General features: G+C 36.6%; 1 protein-coding gene across 1 annotated transcript in view; it reads left to right on the top strand.

Annotated features, from left to right (window-relative positions):
* The window catches only part of NCOA3 (nuclear receptor coactivator 3), a 93,343-nt gene that overhangs the window by 19,421 nt on the left and 60,210 nt on the right, over window positions 1-13,712 (top strand). Inside the window, 2 exon segments of the mRNA XM_039351247.1 lie at window positions 5,465-5,508; window positions 11,649-11,763. The gene's annotated coding sequence lies outside the window, so the exon portion shown is untranslated.

The raw sequence follows: 13,712 nt of genomic DNA, 5'->3' as shown, positions 1-13,712 counted from the left end.
CTAAAAGGAAATTTAGCAATAGATACAGAGCAGCAAAATATTCTTCAGCAGGCATATTTGAACACAAAATTTAACTTTGGGAACCTGAAATTCTTCCTTAGAATCTTAGAAATTTTACCTTCTTGATACTGATTTATTATTATGTATAATATTTTTCTGTGCATGCTTTATTTTTTTAAAAAAAATCTGCCTTTTTTCTAGTAAATTGATGTAATCACCTTTCAGATATAGTTATGTGATAGCATCAAAACCAAAATTGTGATTTATCTTAACGCTTTTTGCCTTACAGTCTTTTCTTTTAGCTAATAGACAGTTTTTCTCCTACCCCTTGTTTCTTTTTCTCTAATTGTTCAATAATCTCAGTTCCCACATATGGGACAATTATTAAATGACAAGTTAAGCACTGCTTATTCTGTTGTTCAGTTCTGAATGAAATAAATGCTTGTTGGGTCTGAAAGTATCCCAGAGAGAATTCAGTGAAAATTATTATTGTTGCAATTAATAAATATGAAAAACATTTAAGTACAATGTTAATATATTCAACCTGATCCTTCTTAGTTAAGCACTTGACATGGTTTTGAATGAGATGTTTGCTTATATACTATATCCATTAGACTTCAGAAAAAATATAAAATAAAAAAATGTAATACTGCTGTGCAACATTGAAAAATTAAAATGAAAACAAATGTTCATGGAAGAAAAATACAGGGAATATTAATATGGATGTTTCATATAATTAAAATTGCTTTTATGTACACATGGTTATTTATAGCATAAGGCCATATTTTGTTTTTCAGATTTATGTTTTGTATTATTACCTGAATCAAAAAAACTGTGATATATTTCTGGTAAAAGATCCTAATTTGAAACCATATTATCAAACCAACTTGAATTAATATCCTTTTTATAAACATAATTTATGTCTGAACCTAGAATCTTGGCTTTTTCTTGGTTTGATATGTGTTTCCTCCCATCTCATCAATTCTGAAAGGTCTAAAATAAGAAAATCTAGAAATATATTCATAATTCCACAAGTGGAATTCCTTGTGCTGCTTGACAAAAAAGGGCCTAATTTAGTAATGACTTTTGTAACATACTCTCACATAATATAGTAAGAAAACTTTCAAAACAAGAGGCTTTTTTGTTACTGTGCATAAGATTTAACATTAAAATCATAAAAAATATGGGATATATTATCCAAATAATGTAGTGTAATGTATTTTTGGAAGTTCAGTGTGTTAATTACATTTTGTAGAAAGAAGAAAATACAGGGATAGTAATTTATACAAAGCAATCTAACTCTGCTACTTCTATTTGAAATGCACATTACAGTTTCAGCAACACTACAGAATAGTTGTATTATATCTAGCAACATATGATGCGCCAGGTTGGTGTATATTGCAAAGGATGAGCCACTTTTGTGATAATGTTGCTATGGCAACTACCTTCTGAGAGCTGCCTCAAGGTCACTCATCAGCCATAGCCCAGTGTGCTTGTATTTTAAGCAAAATACAGATGCATAATATGTAAGGATGTTCACTTTTTATTCCTTTTCATGTTAAATACTGTACTGTGAGGTATGTGAATAAACACACAATTATTTACATCAGTTAGATTTAATAACATTTTAAATATGTATCATAGGCATAGGGGATGGGCAAAGTAATAATTCCATAACTGTACCAGTAGTTTCTGAGTATTACTTATATTACAAAAGAACAAAAAAGGAGTTCAAGAATACAGCATTTGATGAGAGCAAGGCCTTGACTTCTTTAAAACTCCTGTTATGGACCTTAGTCCACTGCTATGGAGCTTGCTTATCTAAGAGCCGGTGTTTATTTTTTTTAATTTATTAATCAAATTAATCCATATCAAAAGTAACTCTGGGCTATATAGTTTTATAATGTTTTATAGTTTTTATAAGAAATGTTACAGTGGAGTTTGTTATAGGCAGATATATCTCAAAATTAATTTTGCAATACATTGTTTTAATTGTAATCAAATTTTAAAAACAGTAGTTAAAATATTTCAACCATCACAACTTACTGTCAGCCTGACTAGGTAGACCAGTCAGGAAACTAGCAATAACAATAGTACTTAGCAACAACCCAACCTCCCACAAGAGAAGCTATGTAAGGACTTTATTTAAATGAGTCCATACACACTACAGCAAGGGTATCAAACTGCTGGCCCACAGGCCGGATGCATCATAGCAAAACCGCACCCACTCCATTGCCAGCAATGGCAAAAAAGTCGCAATACATTGCGACACGTGACGTGACATTGCAAGTTTGACACCCCTGCACTACAGCAACCTACAACAGCAGAAAAAGGAAATGAAACATCTATACCAGGGCTTTTCAACCAGTGGTACGGGTACCACCTCTGGTACATTGGCACCTGACAGGTGGTACACGACTATCCTAGAAAAGTGGTAGCGGGGGAGGGGAATGAGCTGAACCAGTAGCAGCATCGCACAAGCCTGAGAGAGATGGCTGGAGCTGCAGGGCTGTCAGGGCTCAGCGGAAGTGCCAGGATGAGTGCAGCTTTCCAGCTGATTGGCGCACCTTCGGGACTGTCAAGGCTTAGTAGAAGTACCAGGATCAGCGCCAGGCTCCAGCTGGAGCTCGGCGCTGATCCTGGTGCTTCTGCTGAACCCTGAAGAAGCACCAATCAACTGGAATGTTGCAGCATCTCCAGGTCTTGTGATTTACATGCAGATGCTTGGCCACTGATTCATATTTATGATGGTCACATTGTCCCAGGGTCATGTCAAGCGACCAAAACCTGCTGCAACCACCCAGCAGACGGGGGGGGGGAATAAAAACCAAACACCCCCACCCCATCCCCACTGCCAATCCCCACTGCCAAATTTCCACAGAAATGCTGACAACAATGAAAACCTCGGACAGGAGAAAGAGCACCGCCGGGCGGGCAGGCAGATATCTTGCTTGGCTGTGGCTTGAGGGGCACTTTTTTCAGTGCCATTGTAACTTCGAACAGTCACTAAGCGAACTGTTGTAAGTTGAGGACTACCTGTACTTTATCACTTTTTTCCTGTTTTTTTTTTTTTTTGGTCATCAAGTTTTTGACACCTTGCTAGGTGACTGGTGGTACTTGGATATTGTCATATCCTAAAAGTGGTACAATGGGTAAAAAGGTTGAAAAGCCCTGATCTATACAACACATTCCAACAAAATGGATACCCAAGCAAATATATCAAACAGTCCCTGACCACTCAATCCAATACAGCACAACCAACACAAACCCTAAAAATAATTACACTGCATCAAGAATATCTCAGAAACCACAAATAGACTACTACAACCACATGGGATTAGCGTAGCCACAAACCAACTAAAGCCCTTCAAAATATCCTAAGCAAACCAAAAGACCCAGCAATCCCAGAAGAAAAAAACAAGATTCATCTACAATATACAATAAAAGAACTGCAACAACTACTATGTAGGACAAACAGGCAGAAGACTGGCAAAACACATCCATGAACACAAACTGGCAGTCAGAAGGCATGATGAAAATTATTTAATTTGACAACATATAGACAGACTTAACCATAGCTTCAACTGGGAAAATGTGATAATCCTAGACTAGGCCAAATCCAAAAATGCCCGGAAATTTCTGAAAGCCTGGCACTCTGACAAGTTAGCCATCAATAGACACGTAAACATTAACAACATCTATAGACTATGCAAAAAGATAATCAAACAGCCCAAAAATGAAAAAAAAAAAAAGACTCCAGCATCTCTCCACCAGTAATCAGCACTCAGATCAGATAGATTAACTTCAAGGTCACCTTCAGACCAACAGTCAAGTAAGCAATACCCCAATCAAGAAACTGCCACAGAGCCATTAGTAAACAGCCCAACCAAAAAAATCCCTAAGCCCGCCCCCACCCACACAGACAGGCAAGACACCAGAATATAAACAGACAGCAAACAGTACTCCTTACTAGTACTGATGATGTTACCTAGTTAGGGTAATGAAACATCTGTAAGAAAACAAGCTCAGCACCAAGGACCCCTCATTTCAACCCTGAATTACAAATATTCTCCTTTATTGAATAGCAGACTTATATACCACTCCACAGTGCTTTACAGCCCTCTCTGAGAGGTTTACAGAGTTAGCATATTGCCCTCAACAATCTGGGTCCTCATTTTACTGACCTCGAAAGGATAGAAGGTTAGAATTGAACTTCTGGCAGTGAGCAGTGAGTTAGACTGCAATACCGTATTTTAACCACTGCACCACCATGGCACTAAAATACTTTTATTAAAATTGGCTATAATAACAGAATGTTGCAAGTCTGGTTATGCTGTATATGCTTTTCCCTTACATTCCAATTAATTATTGAGACAACTGGCTAGGTCTCTTCTGAATATTATCTTGTTTCCCAGGACTTAGACAATGTTTCAGTCTCCTTTATCTTGCTAACAGTTCTTGCATATTTCCATTAAGGTCATCTTCTTTAATCTCTACACAAAGGAATAAACTGCTGCAGATAATTTGATGAAGTGCTTTGCTCATAATTTCAGCTTCCATCTGGATCTCTGTCATGAAATGTGAAACATCTGTAATTACTCAAATGTGCAGCAACTTCAAGGTCTTCTCATGGCCTTCTGGACAAAGCACCTGTGGAGTTTCTGATAGTACTAGCTCATTGTTAGAACTGCTATTTGTTGCATAATTATATGTCTTGAAACCTGCCTTGATGCAGAAGCTGATATAAATGAATGGTAATGATGTTGACAGGATTTGTTTTAGAAGTCAAGACAAAGCATTCAGTATTGCAACCGTGGTTTAGAAGTCTGAGAAGCTAAATCTTATGAAGTCTAGACAAAAATCAGTTTTTGAGAAATCAAGCCACACATTGACAAAACATGCTGGTTCAGAAGTTATTTGGCTTGTATCTGTTTTCAGACAAAAGCTGTTATAGAAGATCTTTGTCTCTAGCAATATGCCTCTTGTGCTGACTAGAACTGATTGCAGAAATTGTGCTAATTAGGAATAATCTGAGCAGATAATTACTCTTTAGTAGATCATTTCTCTAAGTAATGCATTCATTTATTTAGACATAAATGACATCCATTTATTTAGAAATTTCTATAGCTACCCACTTCAAAAAGGTGGCTCTGGGTGGTGAATAATCATAAACAATTAAAAATAGTTACAAAATAATAAAATAAATACATCTCTGGCACATACCCACACACCCTTTCAAACCCATGTGGCACCTCTCAAGCAGGATTTTAAAGATTGTTGCAAACAATCTGTATTGTGTCCCAAAGCAGTGCAACAGTGCAATCTTTGTGGGATCAATACTATAAAAAAGAGGATCTTGCTTTGTATCATAAAAAGCAAATATATGTGCATATGCTTTTCTATACACCTGATAAACTATTTTAGTTTAATAGCTAATTAGTGTTTTGTAATTTTCTTCCTCTAGGTAAAGATGGTGTGTGAATGTTACTGACAAGAATACATTTCCAAGTAAGTGTTCAGTATAATAATGTTAGAATATATTTGATCATGGACAGAGCATTTTGAACAGAATGCTGTGAGGTGCCTGAACTTCACTCACCTAAACTACGAGATGGGTGGCAAATAAATTTGATAAATAAATAAATCCCAGTTAGTATTTTAGAAGTGTAGGTTGTCCAATATTTCATGGTCCTATTAGCTAATTCCAGTCAGGAAAGTCAAGCCATTACTGGTTTTTTTGCTGTCAGAAAAGTAGCATTAATAGAAGAGAAAATACTTATATTAGATAAGGAGTCTAGAAACAAAAGGATCTAAAATGTTCTCTGACTCAGACTTCCCTTGAGCCACTTTATTTTAGGACCTCCCATCATAGAAAATATCACCAATATATCTATGTCTATGGAAACCTCTGTATGTGTACTGGAAGTATCATGTTAGTCTGGCCTTTTCCAGCCTTTTTCAGTCACTGGATCTGAGATTTGCAGGGCATTTGTACTCAATGAATATATAGGAAATAGTCAGTTTTGAAAAAAAAACCTGTTTCCTTTTTTTTTTACTTCACATGTTTAATCTTTTTACAGTAAGAGAGTCTTGGTTTCCTGTTACAGTTCCATGGAACTTTAGTTTAGACAATAATGTTGTATTTTTGTTTCAAGCATTACTTACGCTTTGTGACTTGTCAACAGTGCATGGGAGTTACAAGTCCTCCTGCCATCTTCTGTGCTCCTAAAATGTCCGAAGTGTACATCTTGCAACACTAGAATAATTTCCCTGATTTATACCTCAAGTTGGCAAGGGTGCCAAAATGTGCTTGCTGTGATCTGAAAAGAAACCCTTTAATATTGTTTCTTGGATCCAGAACAATATTTTTAATATAGAAATAAGCCAAATGGTTTCTAGAAAATGCCTTTGAAATATGCACAAAGCTTTTTATTATATTATTTCTTTTTATGTTGAATTTAAAGGAAATTCAGACCAGTAATTTTATAGGCTTATAATATATTCCCATACATACATGCTCCGTGTAAATGTGAGAAGAAATAGCAGTGGTTAAAATTCAGCAGAATATTCTCCTGGGCCACTGGGTATATGATTGCAACCTTAGACTCCATCTTAAAAGTTTCCTTGCCATTGCTAGTATTTCTCTGATCTGGAGAACGACATCAGGTTCCCATAAAGAACAACCTTCCTCAACAAACAAAAACCTATCCTCCCCAACAACAGTGTTGATGTGTACATTCAGAAACATACTGAATATTTTATTCCTTCCATTATCCTAGCTATTAGAAGGTGTTAAATTTAATGTTTCTGAGTTGGTGTTAAAAACTGCCATCATGCATGCCCATCCCCCAGTCTTAAAGTACTGTACAGAGAAGACTGGTTTGTTTGCAGCTACAGTGCTGCATATAGTTCAGGAAGTGACCTTGACTTGTATTAATCAAATTCAGAACACACAGAAAAGCTGTTTGGTAACATGCCAATTTAATATAAACCAACATTATATTTTCATTCAAAATGGGGTACCAAGGAGGAAAAAAAAAACTCAAAGTACTTTTAAAGGAGCTATAAGGACCTTAAAGGAGAACCATGATAAGGGTTATGTTTAAAATCTCAGTTAAATTGACTTATTTCTTAAAATATAAAAATCAAAGAAACGTAGCATTTATTTGATTCTAAACACAGCCTAGCATTTATCTAATTAGCTGATTTGTATGTTATGTACAAGGAACTCATGCCCCTAAATGATCATATAGAAGCTTCATTATTGTAAATGGGAATTATTAGTGTAGTGTATGTTGGTGGATTTAATAGCTCTGACAAGAATTTTTCTATCATGTTGACAAATTCCGCTGATCAGGACTAAGCAGTAAATAACAAATCTCCTGACATTTCATGGCTCGCTCAACTTTTCTGCTGGACTTGATGGAAGACTCATAAATATTATTTAGCTAGATCAGGATCTTTATTGTAGACAATAATAAAGAATACAAGAATGAAGAATACATCAACCCATTCCCCATTGTTATCAGAAGATGTAAATATGAGGTTTAAATTTGTGGCTTCTTCTTTTTCCCAGCTTTCCAGAATAATGGATATTTGCCAAAGTTCATATTAGTAAAGTTGGAAGGGACCTTGGAGGTCATCTAGTCCAACCCCCTGCTCGGGCAGGAAACCCTACACCATTTCGGACAAGTGGCTGTCCAGTCTCTTCTTAAAAACTTCCAGTGTTGGAGCATTCACCGCTTCTGGAGGCAGGTTGTTCCACTGATTCATTGTTCTCACTGTCAGGAAGTTTCTCCTTAGTTCTAGGTTGCTTCTCTCCTTGATTAGTTTCCACCCGTTGCTTCTTGTCCTCCCTTCAGGTGCTTTCGAAAATAGCTTAATTCCCTCTTCTTTATGGCAGCCCCTGAGATATTGGAATACTGCTATCATGTCCCCCCTTGTCCTTCTCTTCGTTAAACTAGACATAACCAATTCTAGCAACCGTTCCTTATATGTTTTAGCCTCCAGTCCCCTAATCATTTTTGTTGCTCTTCTCTGTACTCTTTCTAGAGTCTCAACATCTTTTTTGCATCGTGGTGACCAAATTTGATGTAATGCTTTACTTGGTGGCCTTGAAGCTGAGCTGGTGTTGTATGTTTACATAACAACTGCTTTTGGTTGGGGAACTGTTGGTTCCCATCTCAACACTCCGATATATGCTCATAAATTATTTTGCTTTTGTTGCTCTTTTATTGTTATGAATATGAAGTAAGATGGCATAATTGTGAAGATGTTGTAATTTTAAGATAATGTGTTTATGATTAATACTAATGCTAAAATGATATGTGATCACACTTGTTAAATTGTTGTGCTATTTTGCTTGTCTATGTAAAAGTCTATTTGTTGCCTTACAAAATGTTAGAATTAAGCCTTTCAAACATGATATTGGACAAGTCTGAGATATTTTCATGATAAGATATAGTTATAGCCACCCAGAGTCACTGTTAATGAGGTGGATGGCCATGTAAAATTTCTTAATAAATAATTAAATAATTTGAGGTATGACTTTTACTGCAATTTTAAGCATGTTTAATTGGAATTAATTTTTATGATATTTAATTAAATTTACAATTGAAAAAAACAAGTGGAAGAAACCATGCACCCATAGTTTAGCCTACCATGTTTTCTGAATGTGGTAATGATTTTTTTCAAATAAGCCAAAAAGAGAATCCTTCTTTTATTATCAGCTATTTTCTGGATAATTTCAGAATTCTTAATCCCTTGTTTGGACCTCATTGCAACCTAAGAAATAATCAAAGAAAGGAATTTTGAAGCAATATCTCCAGTAGGTTAGAGCCCCCCCCCATGTGTTGGCAGCAGAACAATTTTTGTTTATGAACATATTGTTCAAATATGTTTAAAATAAGATTTAATGGGCAGAGAATGTATTCAAAGTTTGCAGATCTGTCTCTCTTTGTTCTTCTGTTCAGTTATATTTGGTTGAATAGAAGCATAGAATCAAAATCACATGAAGTATTAGTATCACTTTATAAAGCCTTAGTAAGGCCACACCTGGAATACTGCATCCAGTTTTGATCACCACATTATAAAAAAGATATTGAAACTTTGGGAAAAAGTGCAAAGAAGACCAACTAAGATGATTAAAACATCTAAAGAGACTAAAACATATCAAGAATAGTAGCAGGATTTCAGTATGGCTAGTCTAGAGAAAAGAGGGATGAGAGGGCTCATGATAGCAGTAATCCAGTATTTGAGAGGTTGCCACAAAGAGAAGGGGGTCAACTTATTTTCCAAAGTACCAGAGGACAGGACAAGAAACAATGGATGGAAACTAAACAAGGAGAGAATCAACCTGGAATTAAGGAGAAACTTCCTAACAGTGAGGACAACCAGTGGAATAGCTTGCCGTCAAAAATTGTGGCTGCTTCATCATTGGAGGTTTTTAAGAAGAGACTGGACAGTCACTTGTCTGAAATGGTATAGGGTCTCCTGCTTGAGCAGGGGGTTGGACTAGAACCTTGATGGTTCCTTCCAGCTATATTCTGGTTGATTGATATTTGATTCTTGGATACTATCTGAACAAGTCCCTGTAGTTTCCTTGGTAAGGCTTTTCAGAAGTGGTTTGCCATTACCTGCTTCTTAGGGCTAAGAGAAAGTGGCTGGTTCAAGGTCACCCAACTAGCATTGTGCCTAAGGCAGGACTAGAACTCACGGTTTCCCTGTTTCTATCTTGACGCCTTAACCACTACAGCAAACTGGGTCTCAGATATCTCTAGAAATAGTTAAATTTAATCAAATTAAAACATCTTAATTAGTTTTAGGAACTGTTTAAAGATTAAAGAATATTTCCTTTTGTCTGGTTTCTATTATTTTACTTATGAAAAATGAGCTGAAACAATAAATTATTGTTATTTCAGACAAGTGCTTTTTGTCACATTGTTATGTCATACGTCTTTTCCTATTCTTACCTTTCTCACATTAATATGTAGTTTTTTTTATTTTTATTTGCAGCTCCAAAGATCCACAGCAAATTGTTGACTCATGGAATATATTATACTTCAGTATATTTCTAGATATTTTTTTCTGTCAAACTTCATTTGATTATCTATGGAGATTCTCAGTCATCCAGGTCATAGCTGTTCAAAAGATGCTTTTTCATGAGGCAACTGGACTTCCTTATTTTTCTTTGAGGACATTTCGCTTCTCATCCAAGAAGCCTCAAAGAAAAAAAGGAAAGTCAGTTGCCTTGTGAAAAAGTATCTTTGGGACTTCATTTGATTGTTGAGTTTGCTTATTCTTCCTTGGTTTGTTTTGGAATCTTTTTAGATTTTTCTCTATATTTTTGTTTTGCACATCTGAAAAAATAAGTAGCATATTGATACTTTTATATGATGACATTTTTTTCTACACAAGGACTGGATGCAGAAAACTGAGATAACTATTTGAATACATATTTTAAGAACTTACGCTGTTTCCAACTCTGGCAAAAATGCTTTTCCCTTCATAATCATATTGACAAGATTCCTTTTAATAGCTTGTTAATTCTTTTTTACTGCTTGTGCAGGGTATCATGACATACTATTAATTTTTATTGGTGTTCTGCTACACTCTTGTTTTTATAACAAATGACTGAAAAACCTCTGTTGGATATTTTTAAACTTTGGCTATGTATAATAAAACTTTGTCCATTCCAGAAAAGAACATCTTATTGTTTGAATGTTGAAACTTTACAAGGCATTTGGCATAGAAAATCTATTCTTGCAAATTTCTAAGTGATGAATATATTACTATGGACATATTTTTCTTTTTTTTCTGGAACTTTTAGAGTTGATAATTATTTAATCCTTCAACTTTAAAAAGCGAGGCTTTAAAAGTCAATTGCCAATATGAGTTTCCTACAACTTAGACATACACTATTCTTGTATGAAAAGTGGATTATTTGGGATGTATATCCAATGAGCCCTCTGGTTAATCTTTCCCCATGTTGATGTTACTCTAATGATACTGTCTTCTTGCAGACAGCTCCATGTTTAGTGTGAGATTTTGCATGAGGAAAAGCCTTTTCACATATGGCTGTGTATGCTGAAGCTTTCCTTCTGCAGACATACATTGAATTTATGAACATCTGCAGATGCTATTTTTATTAGAGCAATATTGGAGACCGAAGGAGGAATATATAATAATAATAATAATAATAATAATAATAATAATAATAATAATAATAATAATGTTGGAAAGGATCTTGGAGGTCATCTAGTCCAACCCCTGCTCAGGCAGGAAACCCTATAAGTCATTTGTTAAGATTTCACATTTTTGAAAGAAACCTTTTTGACAGAGAAGAAAAATAAAACTGTTATTTAATTTTTGCAAAGGAATTCTATTCTTCTAGTGGACAGGTGTCAAACTCGCCACATCACATGACGTGTCATGACGTATCTCGACTTTTTTCGCGTTGCCAGAGCTGGGGTGGGCGCAGCTTCTGCATGATGCAACTGGCCCACGGGCTGGCAGCTTGACACTCCTGTTCTAGTGGTATAAGATTAAACTGAAGGGGAAATGCAGAGGAATTTGTGGGTTGAAAAGAATGCATTGGCAAATAATTGTAATGAGGGAATTCAGTGTTTTTCAATCTTGAAAATTTCCAGGTGTGTGCTGGGAATTGTGTCCTGACAGCATGCTGGCTGTGGAATTTGGAAAGTTGAAGTCCACACATCTGAAAGTTGCCAAGTTTGAAGAATTCTGAGCTAACAAAATTACAAGGTAGGGAGCTCTACCTTTTAAGTTTCTGGAAGAGAGAAAAAAATGGATTAGGGTGGGAAGAATGAGGAAAAACTACATTGTTCTCTCTCATCAGTAGCCTATTCCTCTGTGGAAGCTTTCAGGGAAAAAGCTTTTCTTTTAAGCAAAAGGTTACTGAATATATTGTTGCAGTTTGGAAAAAGGAATCAACATTTGTAATTGATAGTTTTTTTTTTTAAAGGAATTTTACTTAACCAAGTCAGTGAGTTAATTTTTCCTTTGTGGCCAGAGGATCGATCTGCAATTGCTATTTTCTCATTGGTTGCTAAAAGATGAAATTGAAACCACTGTGAACTTTTGAACTCATAGCAGTGGTTATGGAATGCCTTCCCTGCCCAGAGAAAAAGTGGCTTTTTGCTTCTCTTCCTGTATTATTCTGTTTGATGATGCAGCACTATGTGCAAGGTTTTGGAATGGGGTGAGGAAGAAGAAACACAAGCATATTCCAGTAACAGCAAAGTTGGCATTTCCTCTCTGCTTAACAACACCAGCAATTTAAAAATGAATGGCAGCCTGAGAATGAAATTGATAAACAAATGGACAGCCAGCTTACAAGGATGACTCTCTCTTTCTTCGTTTGATGACTTAAATCTGTACAGAAATTATAAATGGATGGTGATTGTGGTAGTTAGAAATCTGATAATTTATAACTCACAGGTGGCACTTTCATCCTGCATGTTAGCAATGCTAATCTTTTTAGAGATTTTAAAGGCTTTGAAAGTCCAGTTTAAAAGCCATTCTGACATGTAGCTAATAAAGAAAGTATTTTTTTAAAAAACAAGTTTTATTAATTTTCCATTTTTACAAAGCTTCAGGTATCAAGGAAGCATCATGGTGGTTGGGTAATACATAGTCCAATAACAAGCTTATCCATATATATGTCAGTTTACATCATCAAAAATTTCCTCTGTTTCCCTTAGTTCAGTGGTTCTCAACTTTCCTAATGCCGCAACCCTTTAATACAGTTCCTCATGTTGTGATGATCCCCAACCCCCCCATCCAGCTAGCTGGGGGGTATCAAAAACTTGACCCCCCAAAAAAAGGAAAAAATGGGAAAGTATAGGTAGTCCTTGACTTACAACAATTCGCTTAATGACTGTTTAAAGTTACAACAGCACTGAAAAAGCGAATTATGATCATTTTTCACACTTATGATTGTTGCAGCATCCCCAGGGTCATGTGATTTACATTTGGATGCTTGACAACTGATTCATACTTATGACATTCACAGTGTCCCAGGGTCACGTGATCAATGGCCAGGGGGCGTGGCCAGCTGATCACTCAGGTTGCAGACTGCCTGTGGGGGGGAATCTGTGGGTCTCTGGGATGGGACTGGGGTGGGTGCCTGCCTTCCTTCCCTCTCCTTGTCCCTTCCTTCCTTCTTCTCTTCCTTTCCTTCACCTCCCTTAATCTCTTCCTCCTTCCCTCCCTCTCTCCCATTGTCCCTTCTTTCCTTCCTTTCCTTCACCTCCTTCATAGTCTCTTCCTCCTTCCCTCCCACCCATTGTCCCTTCCTTCCTTCTTTCTTTCCTTTCCTACACCTCCTTCTTAGTCTCTTTCTCCTTCCCACCCTCTCCCATTGTCCCTTCTTTCCTTCCTTCCCCTCCCTTAGTCTCTTCCTCCTTCCCTCACTCTCTCCCATTGTCCCTTCCTTCCTTCTTTCCTTCCTTTCCTTCCCCTCCCTTAGTCTCTTCCTCCTTCCCTCACTCTCTCCCATTGTCCCTTCTTTCCTTCTTTCCTTCCTTTCCTTCCCCTCCCTTAGTCTCTTCCTCCTTCCCACCCTCTCCCATTGTCCCTTCCTTCCTTCCTTTCCTTCCCCTCCCTTAGTCTCTTCCTCCTTCCCTCACTCTCTCCCATTGTCCCTTCCTTCCTTCCTTCCTTCCCTCCCTCTCTCCCTCCCTTCCATTGTT

The sequence above is a fragment of the Crotalus tigris genome, unplaced genomic scaffold, assembly GCF_016545835.1.
Source record: "Crotalus tigris isolate CLP2741 ecotype Arizona unplaced genomic scaffold, ASM1654583v1 scf7180000018371.15429387391:27106975, whole genome shotgun sequence".
In the NCBI taxonomy this organism is placed as follows: domain Eukaryota; kingdom Metazoa; phylum Chordata; class Lepidosauria; order Squamata; family Viperidae; genus Crotalus; species Crotalus tigris.
Note: the sequence above shows the minus strand (reverse complement) of the source record. Positions and strands in the feature narration are given on the sequence as shown.